Source organism: Rissa tridactyla, chromosome 27 (assembly GCF_028500815.1).
Source record: "Rissa tridactyla isolate bRisTri1 chromosome 27, bRisTri1.patW.cur.20221130, whole genome shotgun sequence".
NCBI lineage: Eukaryota > Metazoa > Chordata > Aves > Charadriiformes > Laridae > Rissa > Rissa tridactyla.
This window is the reverse complement of record NC_071492.1, coordinates 555,218-567,021: the sequence shown is the minus strand read 5'-3', so window position 1 is coordinate 567,021 and position 11,804 is coordinate 555,218. Positions and strand designations below refer to the sequence as shown.

General features: G+C 49.9%; 1 long non-coding RNA gene across 1 annotated transcript; it reads left to right on the top strand.

Annotated features, from left to right (window-relative positions):
* The first annotated feature begins 2,433 nt into the window (after nucleotides 1-2,433).
* LOC128901744 (uncharacterized) lies at nucleotides 2,434-10,033 on the top strand. The gene is made up of 2 exons (XR_008463520.1): nucleotides 2,434-2,570; nucleotides 9,869-10,033. It is a non-coding gene; the product is annotated as an uncharacterized LOC128901744 (long non-coding RNA).
* The last annotated feature ends 1,771 nt before the right edge of the window (nucleotides 10,034-11,804 follow it).

Sequence of the window (11,804 nt, the reverse complement as noted above, 5' to 3'; positions counted from 1 at the left end):
GCCAGAATACAGTCCTAAGGCCGTAGCTGTTAAAAAAAAATATTTTTTTTATATACATATATGTATATATTGAGAGGCTGCAAAAGTCTACTAACCCAGAGGTCTCTTACTGGATGGAAAATTAAGCACAAGAGGGGAAACGAAACCCAACAGCTTCAACTTCTTGACCCACCTGCTGTATCCTCACCTCCCCTCTGGCAAATTCCTTCCTAAAAACTTCGGGAGTTATTAAAGAATTGCCACCAGAACCCACAAAGTGGCTTAAAACCTGCTGTAAGACACTGGTTGGATAGAGATGATCAGTGGAAGGTCCCCGCAGGAAGGAGGAGGTGGAGGCACGAGCCCCTTCACGCTCTACCTCCTGGAATATTCAATATGGAAACTAGAAAATGACTCGCAGCCACAATTTAATCAGATGCAATAAGTATTTTCCAAAGAGAAGAAGCCTCAGACCCAGTTTTCTTCCACACATACCTACCTGGGGACTTCTCATCTCAGCCCGAAGCTGCGCTCCCCATGCAGTTATTAACATCAGGCATACACAGATTAGAGTCATTAGCATCTCTACGTGGAAAACGTTGACGTGCAAGCACACGGCTACCTCTCATCACGCAGGGGAAGATGCTACTTGCCGTAAATATTATAGTCTGCCCTATTCTGGCCTCCTCAGGAGCATGAATCACGCCTCCAGATATTTTTTGTACTTGGTATTATCGAGGCATGAGTCACAGGAGAGTAGCGATACCGCAACAATTCTCATTCCCCAAACCTTCCACGGGGCAGGCTGAAATCCGTTTGGATTCCTGTGATGAAGTTATTTAGTAGCCCAGTCCGCTTTGTGGAAAGCCATTATCCATGTCAACAGAGAAGGTATTGTCTTAAAACAAAGAAACCCCCCCAAAACACAGTCTTTACACCCATTATGCTTAAAAATCCCATGGGACGAAGTAAGGAAGGGGAGAGTTTGCTGTTGCTTTGACTGAAGATTCCTCCAGCACAGCGAGGGGAGGATTTCACAGGGTGTTTTTCCCCCTTGCTTCCATGGATTTCACCACCTGCTCCTACATTTTACACCCGTGAGAGCGGGAGGCAGTTTCTCGCTACGAGAAGCCACTTCTGCAGCTTGAGGAAAAAAAGCGCGGCAAGACCCTGGGTACCGGGAGGGGGGAATCCGCTCAGCATCCCACCCCACGGATGGGCCCACAACGGCACCGCACCACACTCGTGCTCCTCAGGGCAAATAAAATACAAACCAAACCAAAATAATCCACCGAACCCAACGTGACCCGATACACGGGGTGGTCCAAGACCCACCAGCCTGGCCCTTCGAAGCCCCTGAGATGCTCTGCATCAGAGTAGGATCATAGAATCATTATTCAGCCTGGAGAAAAGAAGGCTCCAGGGAGAACTTAGAGGCCCTTCCAGTACCTAAAGGGGCTCCGGGAAAGACGGGGACAAACTTTTAAGCAGGACCTGTTGTGAGAGGACGAGGGGTAATGGCTTTAAACCAAAAGAGGGAAGATTTAGACTTAGCTACAAGGAAGAAATTTTTTATGATGAGAGTGGTGAGCCCCTGGCCCAGGTTGCCCGGAGAGGTGGGAGACACCCCATCCCTGGAAACATTCCAGGTCTGGTTAGACAAGGCTCTCGGCAACCTGGTCTGGTTGAAGATGTCCCTGCCTGTGGCAGGGGGCTTGGACTAGGTGACCTTTAATGGTCTCTTCCAACCCAAACTCTTCTATGATTCTAATCATTTTGGTTGGAAAAGACCCTTAAGATCATGAAGCCCAACCATAAACGTGACACTGCCAAGCCCACCACTAAGCCACGTCCCTCCGCGCCACATCTCCACATCTTCTAAACCCTTCCAGGGACGGTGGCTCCACCACTGCCCCGAGCCGCCTGTTCCAAGGCTTGACAACCCTTTGGGTGAAGAAAAACTTCCTAATACCCAATTCAAACCTCCCCCGGCGTGACTTGAGGCCGTTCCCTCTCATTCTATTACTTGGGAACAGAGACTGACTACCACTCACTGAGGCATCCCCAGTACCTAAGGAAGGCATTTAACCCCCCTTTTACCTTTTATTTCCTTTTTTTTTTTTTTAAATATCTGCACCTGCCAGTGCTTTATAATTAACAACCAATTAACAGATACCCCTAATTCCTCACCTGGCCCTGGTTGCCCATCACCGAGGGCGGGGGGGGGGGATGCTGGTGCTCTCCAGCCCACGGGGAACGGGATGCTCTGGGGGTACCCACCATGGCGGGGGGGGACACACACACACGACACCGCGTCGACCCCTCCCCGTCACCGCACCGGGGCTGCGACCGTAGGGCGGGGCGGTGCCGCCTCCTCCTCCTCCTCTTCCTCTTCCTCCTTCTCCTCTTCCTCCGCCGCCGCTGGGCGGAGCCGGGGCGGGGCGGCCCCTGCGGCAGCGGCTCTGCCCGGCTCCGCCGGCGCGGGATGTTCCGCCGCTGCGGGATGTTCCGCCGTTCTCCGGCAGCTCAGCCGGCCATGGAGGGCGGGGGAACGGCCGGAGCGATGCCCCTTTAGGCTCGCCGTGGGAGAGGTGAGCGCTGGGGATGGGGGGGTTTCACGGAGGGGGTGGTTTGGCGGCTGCGTCGCCGGGGGAAGGAGCCGGTGGGGTGCGGGATGCGCCGATCCCCCCCCCCCCCCGGCATCCTCCTTTTACCGGCATCACCGGCGGGCTCCCACCTCCCCCCCCCCCCCCCGTTTGCCCTCCGGACTTTTTGGCTTTTAACCCTCTCAGCACCGTGTAGGGTATGAACAACGCGCGGAGGGACAAGCTCAGGGCGACGGTTTGGTGATTTATTATTATTTTTTTCACCCCCCCCCCCCCCGGAATAATTCTTGATAAATTGAAAAATTCCAGGCCAGGTTGGTTGGATGGGGGCTTGGAGCAACCTGGTCTAGTGGGAGGTGTCCCAGCCTATGGCGGGGGAGGGCGGGGAGGGGGGGGGGGGGGTTGGAATGAAATGATCTTTACGGTCCTTTCCAACCCCAGCCCTTCTAGGATTGTATTCTCTGAAATTGCAGTGTCATTGTCAGATGTGCCTCCCGCCGCCGCCGCCACCGGGCTGGCTTTTAAGGCTTCGCCCCGAAGAGAGAGGTAGGATCCACCCTTCCCGCCGCAGGCACGCGTGGATCCCGCAGGATGCCGCTCGAGCCACCGCATTTGAAGCGCGAGGTGGCTGGAGCGGATTTTTACGGGGCAGAGAGGTTCCCAGTGGGCAGTTCGGAGTCATCGGAATGATGGTTATTAATGCTTTCATCTGGCTTTTTTGCAATTTTTTTTTTATTTTTAATTTTTTTTTCCCCCCCCTTCGCTTCTGGACGGCGCCGTACGCCTACTGGCGTTCGCAATCCCATTTATTTTTTTTTTTTAATTTTTTTTTTTTTTTTTTTTTTGGCGGGGTTGTGTTTCCTTTACGCGGTGCCACAGCCCGAGGACGGGCATGTTGCGGCCGGGCGCGAAAGGCCACGGCGAGCTGGCCGTCAGCAAACCGGTGTTTTAACGTCGGGAGCGAAACAACCCTTTTAGGCTGGTTCGGTCCCCGGCGTGGAGCGCCGGGCGCTGCGGTTCCAGGGGAGCGGAACCTGTCGCGGTCGGTCGTGGCGGGGTGACAGCGTTGTCATTGAGACCGGTTAAGGTGATTCTCTGCAAGCCAAATAGCGAAAAGACTGCATGGACCGTGGAGCCGGACTGAGTTTGCTCAAGCAGGAGGAAACCTCCTCTGAGAGCAGTAGAGGAATTGGGGGAATCAGTTGGAAAATGGGGTTGTGTTTCAGCAAAGGAAGATTTGGTTCTAATAGAGCCCTAAAATCTCCTCTCGTACCTGAATTTTTTTTTATTTATTTTTTTTTCCTTGCATTCTGCAGCTGGAGGTATGCAGGTGAAAACTCTCGCTCTGAAGCGTGTTGGGTATTTAATCTATTTTTAAACCTTAAAAATACCTTCTATAGTCTTAAATAAAAAAAGCAGTAGTGGAGAGTGGTTGCACTTAATGCTCAATTTTTTAATGTGCCTGGATGATCATAATTCACAGGCAAGTGGCCATTATTTCCCCCTCCCGTCTTTTAATGATTTAGGAAGAAATTATATGTTTTTAATCTTCTGTGTGATTTTCCAGGTTGGTAACCCGGGCGATTCGGAGATTGCCAGCCTCGCCGCAGGCAGTGCAGCATTTTTTTTTTTAATTTTTTTTTTTTTTTTCCCTTCTGATGCCGTGGCTGGAGGATGTTTCTCCAGCACAGCGCTTGCTTGCCGCGCTTGCCGCGAGAGGGCCCATTCCACGCCTGGTTTTGGGGACGTGCACGTGGGGACGGAGCGGGACGCTGGACCCACGCTTTCCCGGGGTTGGGGGGGGGGGGGAGGGGAAAGGGCGTGTGGCATCTTATCCCCAAACCTGGCGTTCGCGCTGCCGCTCCTAGGGCTGGTGGATCCGTGCTGGTTTCAGAGCTGTCAGGATGTTTTTAGAAGTGGATTGTGCTATGGGAGGTGTGAGGAGGACGTGGACCTGTTGGAGCGGGGCCAGAGGAGGACCCGGAGATACTGGGAGGGCTGGAGCCCCTCTGCTGTGAGGACAGGCTGAGAGAGCTGGGGGGGTTCAGCCTGGAGAAGAGAAGGCTCCGGGGAGAACTTAGAGCCCCTTCCAGTCCCTAAAGGGGCTCCTGGAAAGCTGGGGAGGGACTCTGGAGCAGGGAGGGGAGCCATGGGACAAGGGGCAATGATTTCAAGTGAAAAGAGGGGAGATTTAGATGCAAATTCTTGTCTGTGAGGGTGGTGAGCCCCTGGCCCAGGTTGCCCAGAGAAGCTGTGGCTGCCCCATCCCTGGAGGGGTTCAAGGCCAGGTTGGACGGGGCTTGGAGCAACCTGGTCTGGTGGGAGGTGTCCCTGCCCAGGGCAGGGGGTGGCACTGGGTGGTCTTCAAGGTTCCTTTCCAACCCAAACCGTTCTGTGATTGTTATAACCCTAATGCTTGTGGCGGAGCAACGAATTGCTGGAAAAAGTCCCACGCTCCTGTAGCTGGGGTTGCCAATGCTTTTGTTCAACACCTTCTATCGGAAACGAGCGGCGTGTTTAGGATGCACGTTGTTGCCATGGTAGGTCGTGTCCTATTTGGAGCTGGCAGGTGTGAGCTTAACAGTGAGTTATGGGCATCATTAAGAAGGCATTCCTGCCGGCGGGTTGGCGTGCGATGTTTGCGCTTCCAGTTTGCCGGTCGCGGCTGTGCGCCGTGGAGTTTTTGTTCTTGCTCCAAATGAGGCGTTCAACATGGGGTCATCAGGGCCGGGGGAGGCGGAGGAGGAACTGTTAGATTAGAAAAAGGACTGTTACGATCATCTTGTCTCTCCTGCTGCCAGAAAACTCCACCAAACAGTTTCTCCATCAAGCTCATTGATGCTGATGAGGGTGGAGGACTGCTCTTCAGAAAGAGATCCATGATCCTGGTCTGCAGAGCAAGGGAGAGGTTCCAGCGTGTCCTGTGGTGCCAGATGCTCCTGTCGACCTGACAAAAGGCCTGGATGGCTGCAAGACAAAGGTCTCCAGGGGTGCTGGGCTGTGGATGCCAGGAACTTCGCATGGCAGCTGGTTTGAAGGCTAAATTAGTGACTTTACAGCCTGAGGCATAGCTGGTGTTGGCTCCTGGCAGAAGCAGCACATTCAACTCTCTTGTTGGCCTCAAGAGCAGAACTTTCTGCTTGGGTAGAGCAGGTTCTGCCGTTCCTGGTAGCGACACGAATAGGCCGGGTTGCTTCTTGGAAACGTGCTCCCAAACAAGCACGGACCATTCTCACGTCGTGTTGTCTCATTGTGTCTTGGCCTTTTTGGTGATGGAAGGTTTTGGGTTCTCTCCCAAGCAGATGGTTTGGTGTGGGTTTTTTTTTTGTTTTGTTTTTGGTTTTTTTTTTTTTGGATGTCTGAAATTCAGCTTTGCAAAGGAAGCGGTTGTACCCACCAGCGTCCCCCACCTTTGGACAGGAAAGTTTGTTCCAGAGGGTGGTTTGTTCCGAATCAGCCCTTTTCCACCACTCCGAGGAAAAGGACCCCCATAGCTGAAGCTCCTGGTATGGCTGAAGGGAAGAAATTGCAGACTTCTGTTACTTCTTTTTTCCCCAAAATGGAATTTACTGAAAATTACCCTGTCCTAACTCCTGGGTTTTTGTTTTTATTTTTTGCGTCTTTCTTGCGAAAGCTTCTTTTTCGTTAGAACATCCAAAAAAATCAGGCAGGGGATTTCAAGCTTTTCCCATCTCTTTTCAACCAGCTCTACTCCCCAGTTCTGGCGGTGGGCGTTTGGAGTGGGTTTTCCTACAGGCTGTCAATGAAATGCCGTGGTGACAGCTTCTTGGCCCATCAGGCTGATCAGGTTACTCCTTCCTTGATTAAAAAGTCATACAATTTGCTCGAATTAATTGGGTATTAAATGATTTTTTTTTTAATAGCTATATTATTTCCTCCTCCCCCCCCAATATTTTCAGTGCGCACCAGCTTGGGAGGCTGCGAGGAGACACTGAACAATCAGATGATGCAGGTGGCTTTCCAGGTGGGCTCCTTGTTTGGTCTTTGGATGACGTAGGAGGCGGATGGACAAAAGCGAAGCGCTTCCTCTTGCATCTGCGGCTACAAGACCAAGACCATCAGCCTCAGCTGATCCCTGCTCCCCATCACAGGAGAGTTTTAGGGAACGATGGTCGTGGTTGAAACGAAGGTGAACTTCACAGCGCGGGCCAAGTAGTATTTTATTTGCTGCTTGAGCTCCACTCGGCTGCAATGGGACTCCTACTTGTTGCTCCTGCTTTTGCCGTTGACTGGGAAGGGTTCGCGTGTTGGTTGTCCCTTAGAAGGGATAAAAATCAGGCTTCTGGCAGAACACGGCAAGACGAACCCCTCTCCTTGGGGTTCACAGACAGGCCACGCAGCGATCCAAAATTGTGATTTCTGTTGATAACTTTTTTCCCCCCTTCCAAGTGCTGGTTGCCAGCCTGCTCCTAGGTTGCCTAGGGCAGAGAGCATGAATTCACAGCAGATGTCTCTCATTTCATTTATTTTAGAAGTTGGGGGGGGGGGATGGAGGAGTGGGAAATCATTCTCATCTGCATGAGACATTTCTCATTCACGTAACAGGGGAAACGTTCCCGTGGATTGAATAAAGGGAGTTTTGTTGCAGTGGGAAGTACTGGACAAAGGAAAAGGCTCTGTAATCTCAAAAGAGAAGAAAGCCTTGCTGATTTTCTTAGAGTTTTTTTTTAAATTTTTTTGTAAGAAAGAAAATCTCCGCTTCTCTGATCCAATGCTAAGCTCCGTGTCCTTTTCTAGAAGAGCAATTAGTCTGGGAAAAGTGGCGACACTTGGCCCCAGAGTGACAGGAGTTCACCGTGAAGCAGACTGCCTTTGAAATACGTGCGTATTCTTTTTCTAATGAGTAACAATCACACTTCCAGACAAATTTCAGGGATCACTGAACCTCTGCTGAGCCCCGCCGTGTGCACTGAGCACAACCCTGCAAAGACCTAATCTCTCCTCCGTTCGCTGGCGTTTCTGCTTTCGCTTTTCTTATTCAAAGCTCCACTGTTAATATTCTTATGGATGCTCCGCGACACCCAGCTGGCTTCCACCAAGCTTTGTGGTATAAAAGTGGGAAGTTTTTGTTAAACTTCAGCCTCACCCAATCTTAGCAGCTTGTTATTGTCTAAGGTGCTTGCATACCCTTTACAGGGTATCTAAAGGAAGGGTTTTGTGGTACCTTTGTGTGATTCACATCTTTAAGTTTATCGAAGCGATTGTGCTTGACTTCGTGACTCTCCTTAGCGTTCCGAAAAATCTCAGCAATATCAGAGCAGGTTGTGGTACTTGGGCACATCACAAGTTGGATGTTTCCTGCTAGGCTGGTCTTTCAAGAGTGCAGGTGAGGTTGACCTCCACTTGCCTTTGAACTTCACGAGTTGGGAAGTTCTGGAGTTGCGGGAAGGAGTGGGAGTGATGGGAGGTGGGAGGGAGACAGACAGGCAGCTTATTAAAAAAAAAAAAAAGAAGATTATTAAATTGCTATACTAAAAGAGTTAATAGCTTGTGCCCCACATCGCTGACGGGTTGTTGGTGGTTTTTTTTGGTGTGTAACGTGAGGTGGAATCAACTCTTAGACACATGTGCTCTGGACTTTGGAGGTGTATTTGCCCGTCTGTTTTCTGGGATGAATGCTGGGAGCCCTGGCGGTGACGAAAATAACGTGTATTGATTGGAAAATATCTTCTGGGGTCCAATTTAGCAAAGTCGGCAACTTGATTTCAAGCACAAGTGAAATCCGCTTACCACGGTGGACAAAGAGTAAATGAAATATGTGTTGGTGCAGAGACACGTGTTCTCAAAATGCACCGAGCGGGAATGTTTCTGTGGGAATCGGTGTCTTTCTATTCATAGTGCCTGGAAAACACCTTCTGTCTATCCCAGTAAAATGGTGATGCAGCTTCTGCTTTGACTCTATATCTGCAAGATAGAGATGGAAGGTGAAGCCTGACTTTTGTATTGGAGGACGACCTTCCATGTTTGTGCTGAAGTCTCTCTCTCTGTGTTGCTGGCTTAGATTATTTTGCCAGATGACCTTTAGGCTCAGAAAGAGCTTCTTTCTCCTTTTTTCCCCCTCTTTGAAAGTGGTTCAGCTTTAGCCTATCACTTTAGGTCATGCCTGAAGCCAGAGAGAAGCACGATTTGGGGGTTGGACTTAGATGACTCTTGGAGGTCCCATTCCACCCTAAGTCATTCTGTGGATTCGTGGTGTGTAACAGCCATTAAAACTTCAAAGCCGTTAAAAAACCCGTTTTCTTGGCGCGCGCTGTGCTAGGCTTTTATAATTCTGCATAATAAATAACGATGGGAAACATTGCTTTTTGCGATGCGTTTGCCTGTCCGTGCTGGTTGCAAGCCAAGTCTGGGCAGGAGGTCGTGTAACGACATGATCCGAAACTCAACCTGGTGTGACAAAGAGTGTCCCCGAGCATGGTGCTGGCTGGGGCTAGGACTGCCCCAACCCCGGCTGGTGGGTCCTGCTGGGAAGCTGCTTCGCATCCTTCCGCTGTGTAACAGGGGGAGTCCTTAAAACTGGACTTTGTGAGCGTAAGCCCTGCCCCATATATTGGTTAAACCTGGAAAAAGGGCTGAGAAAATGGCATTTGGCACCAGCTGATAACCTCCTGCAAGCCTTGGAACTGCTGCCCTGTTGTGCCTGGAAGTAACGAAGGTTGTTCTCCAGGAGAAAACCCCGCAAATAAAGGCCGGGGCCACTTGGCAGGAGGTCTGAGGTGGTTGCAAAGCAGCTGAGCATCCTTGGGGAGCTGCGAAGTTCAGCAGCAAAAGGGCAGCAGGTTCCCCCCATTGGGGCCTCGCAGGCGTTTCTTTGCTGTGGAAAAAAACCAACAGGGTCAAACAACCACATATTTCCTTTTCTTTGTGGTTTTAAAACACTCATCTATTTCGACTCGTTGCGAGAATCGAACCTGTTTCTTTCTACTCCCTCCGCCACCACAAGAGACGTGAGGTGTGGAATCGCTCTTCATTTCCAGCTGGAACGAAGCACGGTTCCTGGCACGGGTTCCCTGGGTGACGTTCTCACGGATTCGGAAATAGCCCCGCTTGGAGCCGCCGCCGAGGCTAAAATACGCACAAACCCTCGTCTTTTCAGTGCGAAGAGAGCATGGGTTCCTTCCTGCTGAACATGCTTGAAACAGCGAGGCTGCTTTGAGTGGTTCTTGTTCCCCTGATGGCATGTCAGGAACACTATTTTCTTATTGGACAGGGGTCCTTGGAGCAATGCGATTTCCATTTTTTTTTTTTCCTTTTTTTTTTAGGCTGAAAAATGAGGCGGGTAGGATGAACTCCTGTATGTAGAGCTCCACGCTACCCATCAAAGGCATCGGGGGTAATGCTGTCTTGGAGAAGGCTGTTCCATCTACCAGAGGCTGATTATTTTCGTCGCTTCTAATGATTCATTAAACCAGAGCTGGAATTTAAGAGGAAGTTGTTTGGGAGTTGGTTTTTTTTTTTTTTTTTTTGGTGGGTGTATTTTTTTTTTCCAGTGCTAATGGGAACTTGCTCGAGGGTTGATGTCTGCGTGAAACGCAGCTTCACGCTTTCTTCAGGCAAAGTGGGTTACAAATGCTTTCGGTCTTCAATATCGGGTGTATAAAATCACTGAGCAACACAGAAGAGCGTGGCTCGCTCCTTCTTTCCTGTGAAATACCTTCTAAGCGTATGGAGAAGGTGGATGCATTTTTGGGCTTGTCCTTTCAAACTGACCAGGCGCGTGGCAGCCTTCGGATGCGAATGGAGCCTCTTAGCACCTACAAAAGAAGACAGATTATTTAGTTGGGTTTTTTTGGTTGTTTCCCCCCCCCACAGCTCTTCCTTCTCTGGCTGTAATTAGAAGCCATCTCTGCGTCTGAAATTACAGACTCTTCAATTCACAGGAGAGCAGATCCCTTTCGCTGAATTCCCCAGGATTATTTATTGCCGTCGGCGATGGAGAGAAATCCTAGAATAGTGTTATTGCCTGGCACTCTGAGATTATTACAGAGCTACGGAGTTTGCTGTGATGGCACATTTTTCTTCTTATTTTTCGGTCGTGAAATGCAATCTCCATAAGCGATGCTAAGCCAGGTCAGGAGCATTGAGTTGTCTGTGTCTGTGCCTGCTTAGAGCTGCTTTTCTTTGTTATTTTAAGCCCAAAGTGTGTGTTCTTAGTTTCATATGATTTGTTTTGGGGTTTTGGTGGGTTTTTTGGTGGTGTGTTGGGGGTTTTTTTTTTGTTTTTTTTTTGTTTTTTTTGGCATCAAAGGTGTGGTCTAAGGTGGCTAGATTATCCTTATTGAAGAGGAATTTCAGCTAGATGGATATAGAGGTTGAATTTGTGGGTATTTTCTTAATAGGCTGAGCACCAATGAGCAAATAAACGTTAGAATTTCTTATTTATTATTTATTAGGCCCAGTGCTTCCATCTAAAACACAGCCCCGTAATCCTTTGAATTCCCTCGAATAGCAGGATGCCCCAGGGCTGGATGTGTACCTACATGGCTTCCCCCTGGTTTTGTATTTCCCAGGGATATTATTTGCATGAGAAGGAGTTAACAGCCCAGCATTTTTGTGCCGGGATTCCTGTGCCAGAATGAATTGGCCTTTATTCAGCGGAGGAATGCGAAGAAAAAGGAGAGCCATGGCTGCTTTCGCCTGGCGTTGAAAAAGCCAAGGCCGTTTGACCGTGGTCTTGACCCATTGTTGGCTGGGATGTGTAGGAGAAGGACCTTTGGCTGCGCCTGCCCTGCTGCGCTGAGAAAGCCGTTGCCTTTTCTTGCAGCTTCTTTACCTTTTGGCTTCTACTTGCTTCACCTTTTTGACCGAAACCTCCCAAAACTTCTTGCTTACGGATGGCCGCAAGCCAAGCGTGGCACGGCAGCGCTGCCCGACCGCGCGTAAATGTTTGGCGCCCGTTCCGAAATACTTGGAGCCGTTTCGTTTTTGCCTTAATGCCTCACCAAACGCTCAGGTTACCGCATCGCAGGTCTGAGCGTCCGTCTTTTAGATCAGGTTTTACCCCTGAAATACTTTTCTGGAGTTGCATTTTAGGATGGCTGATGTCAGCAGCAAGTGATTTGTTGAATTTTGCCTTTTTTTTTAACGTGGAGCGCCATCTAGGTCAGAGGGTTGCTAAGCTGGATGTGTTGCCCAGAAATTACTTGTATTAAGGAAAAAAACCCCACACTTATAATAACGAAGAAAAAAAAAATAAAT